The sequence below is a fragment of the Rhea americana genome, unplaced genomic scaffold (assembly GCF_003343005.1).
Source record: "Rhea americana isolate MKP2758 unplaced genomic scaffold, rheAme1 scaffold_109, whole genome shotgun sequence".
NCBI classification, from domain to species: Eukaryota; Metazoa; Chordata; class Aves; order Rheiformes; family Rheidae; genus Rhea; species Rhea americana.
In genome coordinates, this window is record NW_028185139.1 from 1,675,555 (window position 1) to 1,694,650 (window position 19,096).

The 19,096-nt window shown below is 39.4% G+C and overlaps 1 protein-coding gene across 5 annotated transcripts in view; it reads right to left on the reverse strand.

Moving 5' to 3' along the window:
• Positions 1-19,096, reverse strand: part of DISP1 (dispatched RND transporter family member 1) — an 84,558-nt gene that overhangs the window by 34,390 nt on the left and 31,072 nt on the right. Inside the window, exon 1 of one of the 5 annotated variants that reach the window (XM_085311811.1) lies at positions 6,645-6,700. The exons of the other annotated variants lie outside the window; for them this stretch is intronic. The gene's annotated coding sequence lies outside the window, so the exon portion shown is untranslated. Of the gene's footprint in view, positions 1-6,644; positions 6,701-19,096 lie in introns of those variants that run through there. 5 annotated transcript variants of the gene reach the window in all.

Consider the following 19,096-nt stretch of genomic DNA (forward strand, 5'->3'; position numbering starts at 1 on the left):
GAAAGAATCCTAGGATCTAATTATTGCTGATTGAGAAGCTCACCCTTCAGTAACAGCTATCCCAAAGGCAATTAAGAAATGCACTGTGCTGTGTTAGTTTAAATAAAGGGTATTAAAGATTTTCTTCTCATGTTTCACCTTTTTCAAGCAATTTGTAAATGAATTAAAACTATTTATGCTGGAAAGGTGACTGCAGCATTTGGCTAAAAAGCAAAACTGGTCGAGATACCTGCAACAGCTAATTTCCCTGTATTAACCGTAATTGTGTTTTAACAAGATTTGAAAATAAGTTAGAGGCTATTATTTTGATAACATAATTTTGAAAAATAGTACGAAAAGTGAAACACTACACTCATCTAAGATAAGAATTTGTTTCACAAGTGGTATGTTTTTTTTGGGGGGGGGGGAGGAAAGAGGAGAAAGAATGAGGAAGAAAGAACGCTAATTATATACTATTTAGAAGAGTAACTCAACACTTGCTTAAAAAAAAGAGAATCAGTTAATTACTGCTGCTTTGGCTACCTTGATGTTACCTTTTTAATGCTGAGTTGAATTAACAACACTCCAAGCCTAAATTGCAAGGCGGACGTTGTAGGCAGTGCGCTTTGCATCAAGACACAACGCACAGATTAAGAGAGATAAATAAGAGAGTTTCTGACTGGTTTTCTTGGCTGCACCTTTGCTGCGTGCTCGGAGGGCTGAGCCTGCGGGGCCGGCTAATTGCCGGAGCGCTAATTCGGGGCAGAAGGGGGCTGTGCGCAGAGGAATGCTTCCCCCAGCAGCCCCCCGCCACAACCTCCCTCCTAGCCATAACTAAACGCTCAGCTTGGGAAACGAAAAGAAAATTAATCCCGGGCTATTTGTTCTAGAGCACGTGCAGCGCCAGATTCCCCGTGACGGCGGTCGCGCTGAGGTAACTAGTCAGAACAGGAGGATTTGCTGCTAAACCAGACTATTTTCTCCACAGTGCAATTCCTCGCATTTTTTTTCCCCTCCGCGTCCCCCACCCCGGCCCCTGCCAGTCGAGCCCATTGAAGACCTTTCACTAAGCACAGAGAGTAAATTCAAGTGGCTGGCTGATGTTTGCCTCGGCCTGAAGAGACACTTCAGTTATGTGAAATACTGCTGTGTTTGAGCAGGCTGCTTCTCTCCCAAACCGCGGGCAGCTCCGAAGAGCCTGCAGGGGTGGACAGAGCGAAGGCTGCGCGGGCACCGGGGACGAGAAAGCTCCTACCGAGGCGCCGGGCAGCCGCCTAGGAACGCCTGCCTGGTTATTTTCTCATGCACTCACCTAACAGATATGATGCAGGCTGATAATCATGTTTCTTTTCCTAAATGAGACGTACCCATGGCATTGCTCGAGGTTTTTTTTTTTTTTTTTTTTTTTTTTTTTTTTAAACTCAAGCCAGCTGTAGCATCCATGAGTCAGGTCACGGAGCATAATTTACAGTAACCGTTTCAAGCCCCTTTTTATAAAGAAAAACAAGCATTTTTGCATAGGGCATACGCGCATTACACACACCTTCGCCAGCTGATGCAGATTCTCGGAAACTGGACACTCCCAGCACTACGGGACCGCAGGGATATTCGGGGTCTTTGTGCCCCTCTTCAACACTGATACGGGAGCTTTAACTYGTGCTCCAAACAGGCCAGAAGCTTCAACTTAATATGAGCAGAGGTGAAATACTGTATTTTCAATAGATGTAATATCCACCCGCGTGTCTTTGAGTTCAAGCATAATCTTCAGAAAGACTCTTTAAAAACTAGTGAACTGAAAGAATTGCCAGAGATCACCATCATCAGTAAGAAGGCATGCGAGTGACACAAGCCTGCCTTTGTTCTCTGGTTGAACAGACTGTTCATGAAATGTTTCAAGCCACAAAAAAGTTAATATATCAAGCCARTTCAGTCTTTCTTCCTAAACCTTGAAAAATTTGTGAATTTTGTCCATTTTCACAGATCTTTGGGCACGGCTGGAAGCATCTGCTTACCTTGAAACTCYTTCACAGCCATATTAAAGTAAGCAAGACCACTCTGACAAGTCTAAGGCACCTGAATTTTGTTTCACTGATACTTAAGGGTATTAAAATTGCATTACAATTGCATTTAAGACATTTACATTACAAACAAATTAATGCACTAGGGAATTCCATTACATTTGTGTCACACTACATAAGGAAGTGCAACTCCACTGACACCAAACCTGTTCTTGCAGTTGTCACACCAAAACATATTTGTATAATATATTCTTATTTCTCTGCAGTATTTTGACTCAGCTATCACAACTGCAKTGACTAGCAGCTTACTGTGATACGCAATGGCCCACAGAAACATTTATCTGAGAGTCTCAGCTTTAGAGGATGCACAAATAGGCAAATTAAAGGCAACAAATGAAACCACAAAAAGATTTTAATAACTCATGGACTTGGGAAAAACAAAAAGCTGTGCATTATGAAAAAAATCTAAAAATAAAAGTCTTCTTATCTAAAAACAAAAGGCAAATCTTTGAGAATTCTGAATTACTTCCAAGCTTAAAGTTTATTTTTGCTGCATTCCTCAGAATGCTTTAGGATTGATATTCTCTACTATAGAGGATTTTTTAGACTTGGATTATGTTCATTTACTACTCTGGCCACAAGTGAAATGATTTCTCTTTGATTTAAAGTTTTATTAAAAAGACATTTATCATCCCAATTTACAACTGGAAGCTTTGAAGTAATGAACACATAATTCTGAATAATGCAGTTATGGATAATGCACGTTTTAGTACGGACAACCCTAGTTAACAGAAGATTAAATAAAAAGTGTCTTTTAACTTAGATGTTAAATACACCACACACAGCTATCCACCTCTCTCTGAGCATATTTTAAACATTAATGTCAATTCAGAAATTATGCCAGCTAAAATGCTATTAAAAAAATAGAAGAAAAACTAGAAAAATTCTAGAAAACTAGAATTATCTTTAATTACTATATGCTTGACAACAATAACTGCTAAGAAAGCACTTAAGTCATTCAATTCAAAACAACAGTTTGGAACAGCGTCGTATCTGGGAAGTAAAGTAGCACAGTACGTAGAGGCCGTGGTACTTAGTGACAGTTTTATGGAGTAATCCCTCTATTATTTGTAGAGCTAACAATGAGCACAGCTTACCCAGCAGACATCTGCCATCTGCATTGCAAGCCCTGCAGGAAATAAAGCAATGCTGTACCACACCGAAACTATGTAGGATTTGGTGTTCCCTAACTAGCATGTTCTTTTTAGATCTGGATTAAGTTCACCTGTTCCTTTGGTTGCAGCTGAAAGAATTTTTCTGTGCTTTAAAGTTGCTTTAAAAAACCCCCAAACCCTGCAAASCAGACTTAAGAAACCAACAGTTCAACAAATTCCATCTAGATTCATAATGTCCACAACAGAGAATGACAGTGCAAATACAAGACGGAATAATGTAGTAGAAATTTAGTATAACCCAGTTATACTAAAAGATAATTTATAGATCTTTAGAACAACTTGGAAAATAGCTAATTGGTTTCATATAAGTGTACAACGAAAAAACTCCTAAAAAAATCTTGCATTAAAATAGAACTAAACTGGTTCATAAGACTTCTCATTATTCATTTAAGGTAGAACAAGACTCAGACTTCACTTGAAAGTTATCTAAAGCCTTTCAGCTGTAGTCAGCATCCAGCCAAGCAGTCATTTACACCGGTTCAGGTTTTCAGACCTGCCGACTGCAAGGCATCCCCGTTCTGACCCCCACATAAGGTCTGAAGTAACRAAATAAATCTTTCCTTTTCAAAAGCTCACCTAAGGCAGTTTAATTATAAAAGGAGTGCCTGCTCAAAATAAGCAATATTTAACAGTCCCACCGCAACCACTAAGCCTCCTTTCAGATAAAATATTATCATGGACTTACAGCCCCTTAAGACTACACAGGTTTTTAACGCAGCAAACGGGTTACGTGGTCTCAGCCTGTTAGCTCAGATAACTCCTCTGCAGCCTTCATTTGCTGTGCCAGTCCGTGCATCGCTGCGCCGGGGAGGGTTTTCTCCCCCTTCACTTCACCAAAATTCCTTGCAGCTTTGCTTTTTCTCAGCATTTGCAGAAGTAACAGGTGGTGCCTGGTATTTGATATTGTTTTTTATGGGAGACGTCTAGTTATCTATCAATGCAATGTTCTTCAGGAAGTCAAACAGCTTTTTAATGTTTTATGGTTGCTGATCTCCGTTTTGGCTCTCAGCTAGACATTTTTTAAATTCTCCAGCTCTTATTCCTATGTGYTCACAATGTAGTGCTTGGTTTCTTTCAATACTCTGATTCCTGCTTTTCTATTTCAGCTRTAAATGACTAGGTCTTCTCTAGAAAGCTTTCACTGTACAAAATACAGAAATGTACTCAAACAAACCTCCCTGTCTGAAAGGTTTCTCAGACCTTTAAAGTATATTTGAAAAAAGTTTTACCTTAAAGAAAATTATCTAATTTTAATCTCATTAGCACCATAACTTTACGTGATATACTTACTAATGCAACTGCTTCACTATGAGGATTGATGCAATATAGTTCATATTTTTAAGAAATGTGGTTATGATCAGTGTGTAAATACAGACTTTCTCAATTAATATCTCCCTGTTAACAAGCAGATTTTCAGCAAACTAAATACTTTTACTATGCAATAGAAGTCAGAGGACAGTTATGAAGCAGAAGAAATCTGTCAGAAAATTCCCCTCCTCCATTTCAGACATAATATCTCAAAAAAGAGGCTACTTCTTCCATCCCTCTCAATAGCACGATACAGTACGAAGCTGCCCCATCCTGAACCTGAGACTCCATGATTTCATTTCCTGCATTGCAGGCTGGCTCAGGAATTGCAATTCCTGTGACAGGGAGTTTCCAGATGTCACGGTGCCAGGACCACAGCTCATGCTGCACGTGGGCACCAGTGAATCAACGCTGCCAAGCTGGCGCAGGAAACGACCCACCACGAGCAGCTGGGGGGTGAGGGAGCACAAACTGGGGAAGAACTCCACAGGGYGGGGAAGACAGTATTTGAAAGAACTTAATAGATATATTTTGCTTTTAAGCTAAAGTTACCTTGGCTGGCACAAACAATAAAACACAGCAGACTGCTTACAGAAATTATTTGCAATGCTTTGGCTAGRGAAATCATAGAAAATAATTGCAGTGCTTTGACTACGAAGTCCTTTCAAAGTCAGGATTTGAAACAAAGATCATTTTATATAATTGCATGATCACACAAAATTTCTGGAAGATAGTTTTCAGGCTCCTTGCTGTTACTTCTATCTATTGTTGTGTGGATTCTTTTAAATGTATATACACAGGGAATAGGGATGAGGTAACATATTAAGAAAATCAGAAGAAATCTTCAGATAATCAGTTTGGGAAAGACATACAACTACAAAGCAGYATGATGAGAACAAAACATACCACTTCAGGAAAAAACGTACATAGTTTTGTAAAGTAGGACCACCTCAGTAAAGTTTAAAAGCAAGAAAAGGTGTTAAAAAAATGTTTACAACTGGGACACTCACMACACTAAATCTTATTTACACAACTTACTGATTTTCCATTACCATATGAAAGACACTTAAGTTTTTGTAATTGCAAATATTCTGATCCAAAATAGCTCTAATCCTGCTTACACAGACGGGCAGGGGGCGGGATCACATCTCTTCTCTGGATGTAAAATGAGTTGCTTGTATTGAGAATTCCACAAATTCTTAGTTCATCATGCTGTGGGAACAACACTCAAATGAATATAGCTGCAAAAAGATGCTAAAAGATATACTCTTTTAGGATATACCTATAGCTATGCCTACCATCATCCCGGTTACATTACTGTTAYGTGATAGGTTAAGAAACCTCTTAACCATCTCCCCAGAAAAAAGAAGTTATTTTTCAGTTCAAATTTGAAGCAATATTTGAAAAAAAAAAAAAATCTTTAAAGGAGCTTTGTTAATTACAGCACTTTCCACATATTTTAAATACAAGCGTAACGTTATTTTGCAGCGAATAAGCGTAACGCCGTTTTGCRGCGAAAACGAGTACGGCATTAAACGGGACGGGCAGCGCGCGCGGAGCAGGTCCGCGGCGGCCGTCACGCCTGCTCGCTGGACACAGGCTCCTCTCYGTGCGCCGCGAGAGCGGGCAGCGCGCAGGCCTTTTTAACGAGCTTTTCCTTAGGAAGCTCCGCACTCCCGCGGCGATTTTCACTCCGCCTCTGAACCGCGCTTTTTTCCAAGCCTCATGTTTGCTGAGCTGCGCTAYGAAGACCCAATGAGAAAACACATATACTATTTTGGTAAAAGGGTATATGCTTAATTAGATTTTAACGTCGGGGGTTTGTTTTTCTTTCTCACGAGGTTCTTAAGCTTTAACACAGCTCTGCTCTAAGCTCTCAGACGTTCCCATCCAGCTGTAGTGTTTTACAAGCGAAGGAGCCTACTTATGTTACAAAGTAGCACTTTAGTGTAAATAAACCGAACACACACAATAGTCTTAGCTAAATCGACATTGTAATGCTTTCTGAAAGAGCAAGTTGTTTCAGCTGTAACCTCACATACACCGCAGGAAAGTACGGCTGGATTTTAAACAGCGTAACGTAAAAATACYTTTAAGCACTTACCAGAAGCAAACAGAAAGATTAACAGCCACAGAAAGCAGCGCTCTGCTCCAGCGAGGGATCCCGCACCCCGGAGCGGCCTCCCCGGGCGCCGCYGCCGCCCATCCGCCCGGCCTCGGGGCGGCGAGCGCCTCGCCGAGCGGTCAGCGAAGGTGACATGTAACTCCCGGCCTTTTCCTGCTTCTGCCGGGGGGGGGGTGTCAGCCAAGCGCTGCCGCTAGTTACCACTGGCTTTGATCTCCTTCATTAAAGTCGATCAGGAGATTAAAGCCATATTCCCAGCCGCGTTCGACCGCTTAGACTCGGGGTGCTTGCTGGATTTCTAATCGCCGCGGGTACTTCTGTTTCGCTATCTAGTCTTCTGAACACGTGTTTACACAGAAAGGGAAAGCACAAGTCAAACGAGCATGCCAAAAAAATAAAAAATAAACAAACTGCAGTCCTTTATTTTACTTATTATTATTTTTTTTTTTGAAAGAGAGGTGTCTGGGGAAAACGCTGAACACTGAAAATAGCATCGAGTGTAATTTGAAGTGTTTTTTAAGCTCAGTTCAGTCTTCATTAGTTCCTAGCAACAATACGTCACCCCCCACCCCCAAACAGCTCATTTCATGGTTTTGTTGTGAGGGATTTCTCACAAAATACCTCTGCACGGGCTGCAGAATCTCTTAAGCTTATACAACAACAAAGATGTAGAAAAACAGGGCTTTCCCCTCCAACAGATTTTAAGATATCTGTGCCWAAAACGCCCTTTTCTCAATCTTCCTTCTGAGCACCTGAGGACCTGTTGGCTCGGAAGGGAACACCTCCACATGCCTGGGTCCATTTTTTAAAGACGTTATGAAGAAAACCTTAAGAAAACCTTAATTATTACAGACTACTAATGCAAAAAGCTGGTAACTCCACAAGGAGAGAAGACAGTCTGCTCAAGCACAACTCCAAACGTAAAAGCAGAGACTGCCAAGCCCGGGGGGGGGTTTAAATCCTCAGTCCGGGGATCGCAAGCGTAAAGCGGCATGCCTCGTTCAGAGCGCGCACTACTACGGAGGCACAGAGCACCGTACTTTGCCAAGCAACATCACGAGGAATTTTTTTCAGTATTCCTACGGGACAGGCCACGAGCTGGTTTCGGCCTGCTCTTAGGGACGTACTCATTCTAACCACCGAACCGCACGTGCTTCCAAGCCTCGTATTTCCACGAGGTGCCTCCCGGCTTTTCCTCAGCTCAGGATGAGCCTGACTTTTCCTCAGCTGACATCCTCCTGGGGCAGCTAGATCTTATAATCCAACCTCCTGCCGCTGCAAAGCGGGTCCCAGACCTCCCGAGATAGCTTTTTTAGAAGTGGTCTCTTCTCCCCGCACTTCAGGGGCTTTCATCCCAGGATGAAGCGGAGCTGGTGAAGCAAAGAACATAGCTGTAGAAAGAATTCCTCCTCCACACRCATCTTCACTCTTTGAAAAGCACGCAAGCTCTTTTTAAAATGCAAAAAATCCTACCAAAATAAACACTGGAGCTCAAATTTTCCTCAGTGTCACCTTAGACTTACAAGTCCTAACTTCAGTCCAAGTTCTTAYGCAAGGCAGCTCCTCCCACTCACTGGCTCTGGTCTTTAACAGGTGGTGGAAGACCACTGCTCTACTGCTCTTCTCCACTTCTAAGTCAAAATCTTTTGCTGTTGTTATCATTTCTCAAAGCAGTGGTTCTCGCCTTTTTCACTTAGCTTCCACTGGAAAACTTCACTGTCATCAGCTGTCCTTCCTCCACCTCCCCCCAACACCACCAGCACCTGATCTAGCACACAATGGATTTTCTAACAGAAAACTCCCTTTCCACCAGCGTAGAGCTGTCCAATGCTCGTGATGCAAGACAGTCCTTCCACAGGTACTCAGGTATATTTAATAAACAAAATACCAGCACTACAAAACAGACAGCTTTAAACCACAGCTCAGAATGGAAGTAAGAACACAACATGATTAACAACTACAGAGCAAAGCTCTATCTTGAGCAAAGTGCTCCCCACCTAGGAAGAGCCTCGTTATGCAATCACCTTGGAGAACAGTATGGTTTGTGAACAGCGTGCATGCAGAATGCTATCCGCTTTGCAATATGTGAAATACATCCTCAGAACTGTTTCAAAAAGAATCTCAAAGCCATTTTTCAGAAATCAGAAAGCCTTAGTCGACGAGCTTTCTGAAAAATCTGCTACTAATAAAGGTATTATTTCTTAAAACATGTAAATATTACTCTATACCCATTCACCACTGATACCATATCACTTATATTTGCTAACCACCTCAAGGAAGTTATGAAAATCACATTAATATTTGTTCAATGCCTTGGTATCCTGTAGGGAAAAGTACTGTAAAATCTAAAGGACGAGTTAATCTATTGAAGCTCTCAGCATTATATGTACTGCACAGAATAGCATTACTGTATCTTAGCTCATGAACTTTCTGAAGTTACTTTGTTTCCAAAGATGACAGTAAAATGAAAGTATAATGTACTTTCATAGGTTATGGTTAATAAAATATTTCCTGTGAAAATTGGATTTAAATATTGTATCACATATTTGAATTAGAGACTAGCAGTCAATTACTGGCTTCATGGTATCTTAAAAGCAAACGCAGCACTACAAGCAGCTGCAAAACACAACTTTTACCCACACATTATGCTCTATCCCCAAAGAGCTTTAGGTGCCTGATGTTCCTGACATGCTCTTAYTTTTGGTGCTTCCAGCAAGCACCCTTTAATTTCCACCTCTGTAGTACATTCAGCTTTTAACATTGCTGTTTATTTCACAGTTCATCTCCAGCAATACCAGATAAATGCCAACTTTATCCTTTATAAATGGATGATTAGGAAACACAACTGAGCTTCACACTATATGGTGTGCAGGTACAAGACCACCGGGGAGGGAAGCTGGGAGAAGATGGAAGAATTTAGACCAATTAACACCACAGATCAGGGATGTCAGATTTGATMTGTGGAGGCCTAAAGAGGATGAACAAGTAACACTGCTCTACCCACCACCTGAAAAAAAATACACACACACACACACGTGTGTGTGTGCAGAGAATCTGCAGTATGTCTCCACTACTAATTCAGTCTTACGTCAATAAAATACTCTTGGATCCACCAGAAAGTTCCACCAACGTATATATTTAGCAATATGTTTTATAAATGACAGACTTTCAGTAATAAATAAAATGAATTCTGCAAACTTAAGTATGTGTTAAAGAGACACTGAACAGGATAAAATTTGATTGTTATACCACCTTGGAGATTAATTTTCATTTTTAGATTTCAAACATGACTTGAAAATTTCCCATTTGATCCTCAAGCTCTTAAGACAGATATACTGTTCTGGCAAACGGAAGTACTTTCAATGTTCTGATCGAAGAAAAGTCCTTTAAATTTAGACAAATACGCAAACCACCTCTCTATAACTTAYCATAAGCCATCTTTTCACTAAGATTTCATTTTTCATAAACATCTATATAAAATCTAACAGTAATAAAAATATTAATATGGTTCACAGAATTCTACGCATAAGCTTTAGGAAAAAAGAAATCCAATTATAATGACAGTCCTAATAGAGATTCAAATGAATCACAGTTTGTATAATACAAAAAAGGTAAGTTTAAGATACATTATAGCTGATATATGTATTTACAAAGCATGGCTGACATCAATCACTTTCACRTAAATTAACTGTTTTGTATTATGTGAAGTTTGACCATCCTCTCTACTCAAACATGATATGAAGAGCTACCATTCTTGGTCATGATCCTTTATGGTTTCTTCTAAACCAAAAGATCACCAAGCAATGCCATCAAGCAACACTCACCTCTGTTAGTTTTGGCTGCCTATGATCAAGAGGTGCTACTCAGCTACTTTTCCAATATTATAGCGTAGCCATTCTCTGTACCTTTTCTTGGCTGGATTCCTTCCCACGCCTCTGAGCTTAATACGACACTAATCACAGATACTTCTTGTCACTGCAGCGTCCTTTAGAAGGAGAGAGATACACAAAAGAAAGAGGTTGAAGGACTTTGATAGTGTTGGACATTAGTAGGAGAGCTGGCAGCCTTTTGGGGTCTCCTGGAGACAAAACGAAGCTGAACGCCTATGTAAGTGCTCAGAGAAAATCTCAGAGGCTTTCAAAATGCTTGAGGTCTAGACAGAGGGGACCATGGGCCCTGCAGAAATTATACTGGATTGCTACTGAATTTGGAAGAATAAGTGAATATGGAATAGAAATAAAGAGATATAAGCTGAGGTTGAAATGACAGAATGCATTGTGTGTGTGGCATATATACTTCCCAAGTACTTTTATTACATCTACACTGAATTTTTATTAAAATTCCTATTTATCTACAACATTGTAGATAGAATACAAGGTATTAAATGGAAATATAAAAAGTCACATCCCCTTATATTGGTATTCTTCTAAATTTTCTTTTCTTTTTGCTTAGGGGGAGRAGATATACAAACTTTAATGTAACTATAGGCTGATAAGCAAAATTGATTTAGTATCATCATATCCATACAGCTGAGACCTTAAGAATTGACCTTCCACTCTCAGACTGCTGACTCCAGGAAGATGAAATATTATTGTCTGATCAATAGATGACATGAAGTAAATTGGCTGCCCTTCTCCAGCTCCCATTCACCCAGATTCATTGCAAATATCTTTCATAACTGATATCCTCAAGAAAGGCAGAGGATGCACAGACTGCGGAGGGTGAAATATCTTTCAAATCCTGCGAAGCAGGCTCACCAGCCCTAGCGATGGGGGAAATGTTGCACATTATTGCTGTTCATACACAATTTGTTTTTTTAGATAAACAAAGCACTTCTGTCTTGCGACCAGGAAATTTAAACTCTACATGCTACATTCTATGAAACAGTTTGATACYAACACATTGCATGCTTAAGATCACATCATCTTAAATAATACTGAAAGCCAAAGCACTGAGCTGAATTTCAAGGGGGCAGTGTCTTTCACTSCCCATAAAATATTTGGAACAGTATGTTCTCAATCTCTAGTGTAAATTAAAGCCAGATCAGTATGATATTGCAAATAGATAAAGTAGTATTCAAAACTACTTCTGCTATTTTTTAAAAAAGTTCTCAAAATATAATAGCGACATTTTCCAGTCTTTCTTTTTCCAACTGAAAGATGACTCTCCAGTAGTTTTTTTTTTCCAACATTTTTCATCCTGAGTTTTATCACAAACCAGGTCATGCTAAGGTTGGACTTTATGAAATGTAAAACTGTCTTGTTTTATCTACTTACAGGATAGAAATATTAACGTCAATTTAATGAGTTTTCAGTAAAGATCTAGAAGAGATGTATCATTTAATAAGCACGCTCCTAAATCAACAGATTTATGCTGAACTGAAGTAGATATGATTGGCTCTGCAATAGCTAAAGTCCCACATCACTCAAAATCTTAGAAAAAACAGTAAGTTTAAAAAATGTCCCCATACACACATGAGCATTGAAGTATTTATCTACTTTCCTAAAATAAAAACCAAAGTTGTGCATTAATCATGAAAAATAGCCMAAAAAAAGCATAATACTCTCCTTTGCAGAAATCCTTTAACAAGGAAAAGCTCATAGGACAAAGTTTCACTAGCAACTGAAATAGTTTTCAAATACTAGTATGAAGAAATCTTGTTCAAAGTATGAATAAATCTGAAAGCAGAACTGAAGAGCTATACTTTTTTATTTATCTACTGCTCAGTGTTTCGAAGCAATTTTTAATAGCCGGCCTTCAGTTGTAACACATTCTGTAAATAGAGCGCTCCAATAACAAATTACATAAAAAGGCAGCTGCATAAACATATTTGCACACAGTTATATTTTCTCATTCACATTYCTTTCTCACAGGTGTAACTTTTCCACTATGAACTAACTATACTTACGTACGAATGTGATGTAAGTGCACACATGTAGAGTATCACTTGTAAAATAGCCCAGACTGACCACAGAGGGAAAAACTAACAGAATGCTATATCTGAACATAAAATAAACAAATGATGCCAAAAGCAATAATAATAATTCCATCACTTGTACAACACTGGTATTTGTACMATTACCATACTGATGTTACAGTGAAAGTGACTACTGCTGCATAAGTTTTTCCAAATGACAGGAAAAATATACTTTTGCGATATCACTATAGTGATTACCGTATTAATATTACCTTTCATTTACAACCAAAGAAATAACACTGCTTTTTTTCTCATTATTTGGGAAAAATTATACAGTAATARTATATAAATACAACTAGCATCATTTCTATTTTAACTAAAATCAAAAGTCACTTCAGAATCACTTTCCTAGCTCAGAAAACAGTAAAGTTTTGAAATACACAAGATTCTTTTTAAAAACTAAGATGTCTATTACTTTTAAGATGACAGAGACTGTCTTTTCGTCCTTAAGTTCAGGGAAACCAAAAACGTACACATTATTTATTGCAACTGGGAAAGTATTGATAATTTATAAATATAGATCTTGCAGATATTATAGAAATCTATCATTTTGTTATTTCCTTTCACACCTAAAGCAAACAGATTATTCTTGTCATTTAAGAGCAAATTAGGCAACGATTGTAGCGCTCAAACATTTCTTCTGCCTAATGAAGAGTTTAGGCTTCAACTTAGTATGCTGTTCATTGRCTTAGTAAAAATAACACAACAAAAACCCTACCAACTCCCCTAATTATTCATTTTTCTAAAGGATTTTCCAAAAACAACTGCCTAAACCTTCAAGTAACACATGAAAGAGCTCCCTCCTCCCCTTCCCACACAACCCACAGCATACCTTCACCTTTCCTCATTAGCGAAGTGAAACAGGCACCAAAGTTCTTTTCTCCTTCAGAAAAAAAAAGATCCAAGTGTTTTGAGTAAACGGACATAGCTAGAGCCCACAGAGAAGGTTTTATTTGATGTGAGCTTTACTGACACACTAATGAAGGCCTGACAGACAAGGCAAGAGAAAATGTTATTTGAGCACAAACTTAGTGTTTGCTCTCTAGCCCACTTGCCTTTCAGAAGGTTACCCAAACACAGCTCACGCAATGTGAAGTCAATCTTTTCTAGCTGTCTCGTAGCAAACAGATGCGAGCCTGGGAATTTCTCTTACATTCAGCTAAATCCAGAAGACCTTTCACAACGCTAACCTTCCTACCTTTAGAAGGAGATGTCGAATTTCTCTGGGACTCTCTGATTTCACGCTGCTTAGACTAAACTGTAGTTATTGCTTATCATGCACAAGTCACATCATTTCAAAAGCAGCTCACTAAAGTGAGTTTGAAATGCACAAGTTCATTTTGCTATTCTAAGTCTAAAATGTTGAGACAAGCCTTTCTAATGCTGTCTCTATTCCTTTTATGTTATGGCTAGCAATACTGATGTGTACCTTCTTAAAAACCTGACGTGGCGTTTTCTATAGTGCACCCAAACTCCCTAGGGCCACAYAGCTCTATGCGATGTTCCTGTCAGCACAAAACTGCAATTCTACTCTGACTTGGCCAATACACAAATCAGAACGCCTTTGGAAAAGTAGAGGGTGTCTAGAAATTGTGTTACAATTGTAATACAGCTCAAAAAACTACTTCTTTGCTTGAGGTCCATTTAACAAACCCAATTCTTCTAACGGAAAAATCTCTAATATTGACCAGGTGTCTAAGAATGATGCACTTAAAGGCCTCCCAAATCTTGTGGTTTACGTTCAAGTAAGCACAGTCAGACAGCTGGGTAAAGACTGAATTCAGGATCAGGCTTTAATAAGATTACTTCAACTACAGTGTCCCTGATGCAGTTAGACAATATTGCTTTCTCCAGTTACTAGAAACTACTCATTTTATATGTACTATGCTCTCCATTTCTAGGAGATAGTTCAGAATAGGATTTGGTTCTCTACCAGTTATACAACATGTAGTATCAGATTAACTCTCTTCACATACGAATTGAGGCATTTGAATTGGATTAGCTGTTGCAACGTGTTTAGGAGTACAGTTTCTTTCAATACACAGGATYTGAGAACCATGAAATTCTCCAGGACTCTGAAACAGCAGGATTGATACTGGTCTTCCACATAGGAAACGAGGGTATGGGAATTACGCAGAGATTGATACTTTCAGTGATTTTTTTTTTTTTTTAATAACTCTGCAAGGAAGAGTGACTGGGTATATGCCAGCAGTACCACAGCTGTACAAAGTCACCAACAGTAACCCCCCCACACACCTCCCGGTATCGGATACAGCCCGGAGCAGCTGCCGAGGAGTGCTGGCAGCCCTGTGGCAGCAGCAGCTGCAAAGCAGGTCCGTGGCTGGGAGGAAAATTTGGTCCCTTTGCAACTCTCTGCCTTCCAACTACCTTGAATTGGATGATGTACTTGTTCCAGGGCACGGACATTGCTAATTTTAATAAAGCTAAGAAACTGGTTTACTATCTAGCTGCTGAACCTTTGCTGTGGGGTTCAAACATTAAAACCTGAATATTGTTTTTTACAATTTTAAGTCTTATTTAACAGAACAGCCTTGTTAAGTCTACAGCACTTAACTTACATCAGTCRGATACTATTATAACATGAGCAATGTACAAATAAGATAGTGACTTTGTCAGCAAGAACRCGTTGCCCAATTAGCTACTGAGAGCAACAGAACAGCAGCAAAAGGACTGCTTGGTTTGTCAGAAGACATTCAACTTCGTGTCTTATACTCAAACCAGCTTACACATAAAGCTACCAGGGGGCTGCCGGCGCGTCACGAGAGGGGTGAGGGCAAGCGGGGCAGGCAGGAAAGGAGAGCAGCAACCTGCCATGCCTGTAACTCAGGTCAGGGGACGATTTTACAACTGATTTTAAACCTAGGTGATAATTTTAAAAGGTAAGTGCTCATCATACCAACATGTGCTATGGCTCCCACAACTGTACACTTTCTCTTCATAAATTTGTTTTATTCTCAATGAGTTTCCCAGATTCAGTTCACCACTTACCTGCACAAGTATGTTTGCTGGCATAAAGAAGAGGACCAAGACAGGCAAAATAACTAAGCAAGGAGTGAAGTACTTTCTGTGGCACAGATGATTTAGCTCCTCTTAAAAGTATTTATGTATACAATGTGTATAAATATAGTATACAATGTAGAAGCAATAGCTTCTAGAGTTGATGAACAGCACTCAACAAAAACTTCTTTAAACGATTTTTAAAATTTTGCTTAAGAAAAAGCACATAATACACAGAATATAATTCTAGAAGTTAAACTGCAAATAGAAAGCACAAACATAAGGAAGTTGCATATTTTCTGGTTTCAAATTTTCTACAAAAACGAATTACRGCTGAAGCAGTTTTGAATTCTTCCAAAATAACAAGCAAAAAAAACGAAAGGTTGTGCTTGCAAACTGAAATGCCAGTCCCATACAAATTGAAATTTCTTTCGCTAGGACAAGATGGATAGGAAATAAATTATCAGCCTGCTAATTAAATACTAAAAGTAGTCGGACATTATTCGTAAAATCACAGAAGGGTATTTTCCCAGCTTGACATTTTACGCTTTCTGGTTGAATGACTGCACTTTTGCTTTAGCAGCTAAACATTTAAGCGGTTCAACAACAAGATTACCTTACCTGACAGTCTTCACAAGCACCGCACTATTTTGCTACCTGCATCGCTGCTGTAAGCACTGACCAGAAGCATCAGAACGAGCCAGGCTGCAAGGCGTCAGGTGGACACGGGAAAGCGACAGCAAACAAAGCTGTACTCAGTGGAAACGGCACGGCTGGAAAATACGGCACTCTAGTTCTAATTCAGATGGAGGTAATTCAAGAAAAACTGTTCTGCATTGCGTATTACTGACTTCTTAGTAGTTGGAAAAAGCCTCATACACTTCAAAAATACAAGAACAGCCAGCTGCTGCTAGGTTTACTATGCCTACCCCCTCACATTTAAAGATGGAAAGAAATACTTCCCTCAGGGAAGGGGGCCCAGCTCATAATTTCTGGATTAAACTCATTACTATTATCTGCAGAATGAAATTATTAGTGACAAGTTCACTGAATTACCTCTTTAGAGGGGTCACTAGCGCTTCCTAGAAACCTAAAACTGCCATTGTAAATTTAGCTAATAACAAATGAGTTTTTCAAACTATCAAAATCAGAGGTAAACATAATTTAAAACTGTTTTAACACACTAATTCAGTCATGCACTCAAGTACAGTACATTTTTGCTTTCTTCACTACAAAGTTATAAACTGAGAAATACATGAGTGCTGGCATGCTTCACTATTACATCAACATTTTATATCCACAGATGTGGATGTAGAATTTGTATTGATTTTCAGTGCATTCACTTCTCTCTTAAAACTATAAAACGAATCAAGAATCATTTCTCCAAGAAAACAAGCTGTGAACTTGTAGCATTTAAATAAACAAAAATTTCTTTTATTATGGGRTATTTCCTGTCACGAAATTATGAAATGAATCAATTTTGCAAATACCAAGAATCAGAATCTTGGAGGAGGTCAGGGCAAAGGCAACTACCTCTACAATATTTTACTTACCATTTTGTGCTTATTACTGCCATTTGAAGGCTTTGCACGATTAATTGCTTAAAGACCTAAGACAAAAATTGTTCCATCCATCACTCCACAGGCTATGCTTTGTTCTGTTTATACTTCCAAGACTGCCAATAAATTCTGTGCACTGCTTCATGTAAAGTACATATACAGTACTCAAAGTACAGCCTGTGTTTCCTCCCTCCCAGGTAAGTGACCTCATCACTGGATTACAAAGTCCTGCTTCTCTTGCTTGTGCTCTCCCTCACTCCGGTCCTGTTCATTTTGCATTCCTGGCTGTACAAAGGATGTCCTTGATCCCAATCTAGTCAACAGTTCAGCAGCTAAGACTCTGCCACTTGGTGAAAAATGTGTACTTGAAATTCTTCAGCTCAAGTATGGCCAAAAATACAGGTCTTCCTTTTCTTAGAGGTGCCGCACTGCTGTCCATGAGTTACAGCAAGGCATTGCAAGGTGTTCAGAGACACGTTGCTGCTCMTGCAATGGAAGGGGGACACTGGCACAGAGGTAGAAATGGCACCAGGGACAATTTCTGCTCTATAACACTTCAATATACCTTGTTAATCGGAGCTATGGGAGTGTTACATTTGTTTTTCTCAAGATCTGCTTTCCCACTTGTATAAGCTCTTTGAGTACCTTCAGCCCTGTTGTCTTTTTTAAGCTCTGACATACTTTGTCAGATGCTACTGCAAGAACTTTTGGAAGTATYCATGCTTTACGCTAGCTAAAAGCACTTTGGAATCCCCACTTTTWAAAAGGATAAAATAACGATCCTTAACTCTACTGCCTCACAAGGAATTGCCTGTTAAAATGGTGTGATAGTTGAATTACTAGGGAAGAAATGCAACACTCCACAAAATGGTCATGGTAAATCTCACGTTAAAATGAGTGTCACGTCACTTTAACAACTGAGCCAGGTTCATTATTATTGAACATTAACCTACTAAAGTTTAGATAGTTCCACAACCCTTAAGGAAATTTAAAACTGTGCTCTGTTATGATTTATTTTACCAGTAAAAAGTTATTAAGTAATTTGAATCCCACTGATTCTGGCCACAAGTTCCCTTAAATACWGTGATGAAAATTCAACAAGTGTTATATAGAGCATGAACCTAAAGTAGACTGATATTAATTTGTGGTGGTTAGGACACYGAACCATAACTGTGCAGATTTCAAGGTCTAAATTCAGTTTACTATTATTACAGTTCATTCTGTAAATCTTTTCCTACTTAATATTTTAAGGTTGCTAYTTTTAAGCAATTAGTACATTTCATGCAATAACTCGAGATAGCTAWTGACAGAATGCAGAAAGCGGGAGCAGCTGTGCAATTCAGCATCAGCCTTGTGTGGGGCACATCTGCTACCGAGCAAAGCAGGCAAATGAGCTCCTCTCTGCCCGGCCGGTCCCTACGGCACTGCRGCACAGAGGAATAGCACCACACTGCTAAATGCCTTCCCGGCCCGGCATTTAGCTCTTAAGAGCTCAAGGTAGACCGAACGATCTTACCGAAGAAAGAATTCCTCTGAATTGTTCCACTCTACAGCGTGTACAGAGCACTGTTAGCAAGACGCAGCTCAGAGGAGACAGGCACTAAAATACTGAAGCATTGGGCACTCCCATAAAAGGAACTTCAACATGACACAAATCAAAACRAAGAGGTGACCAAAACACTGACAAGTCCCTAAAAAATTCAGACGTCGAAGTCCTGCAGTGGTTACTACCGTATAGCTCCCAGGCTTTACGGGTCTAACCCCTCCTTGCAAAAACCTAGTGTGAAAATAAAGTTCAGCTAGTCCCCAAGCCATCAGGTGAGCTGAAATTCAGCAACTGCTGTCAGGGGTCACACTAAATTATCTACCATCTGGAA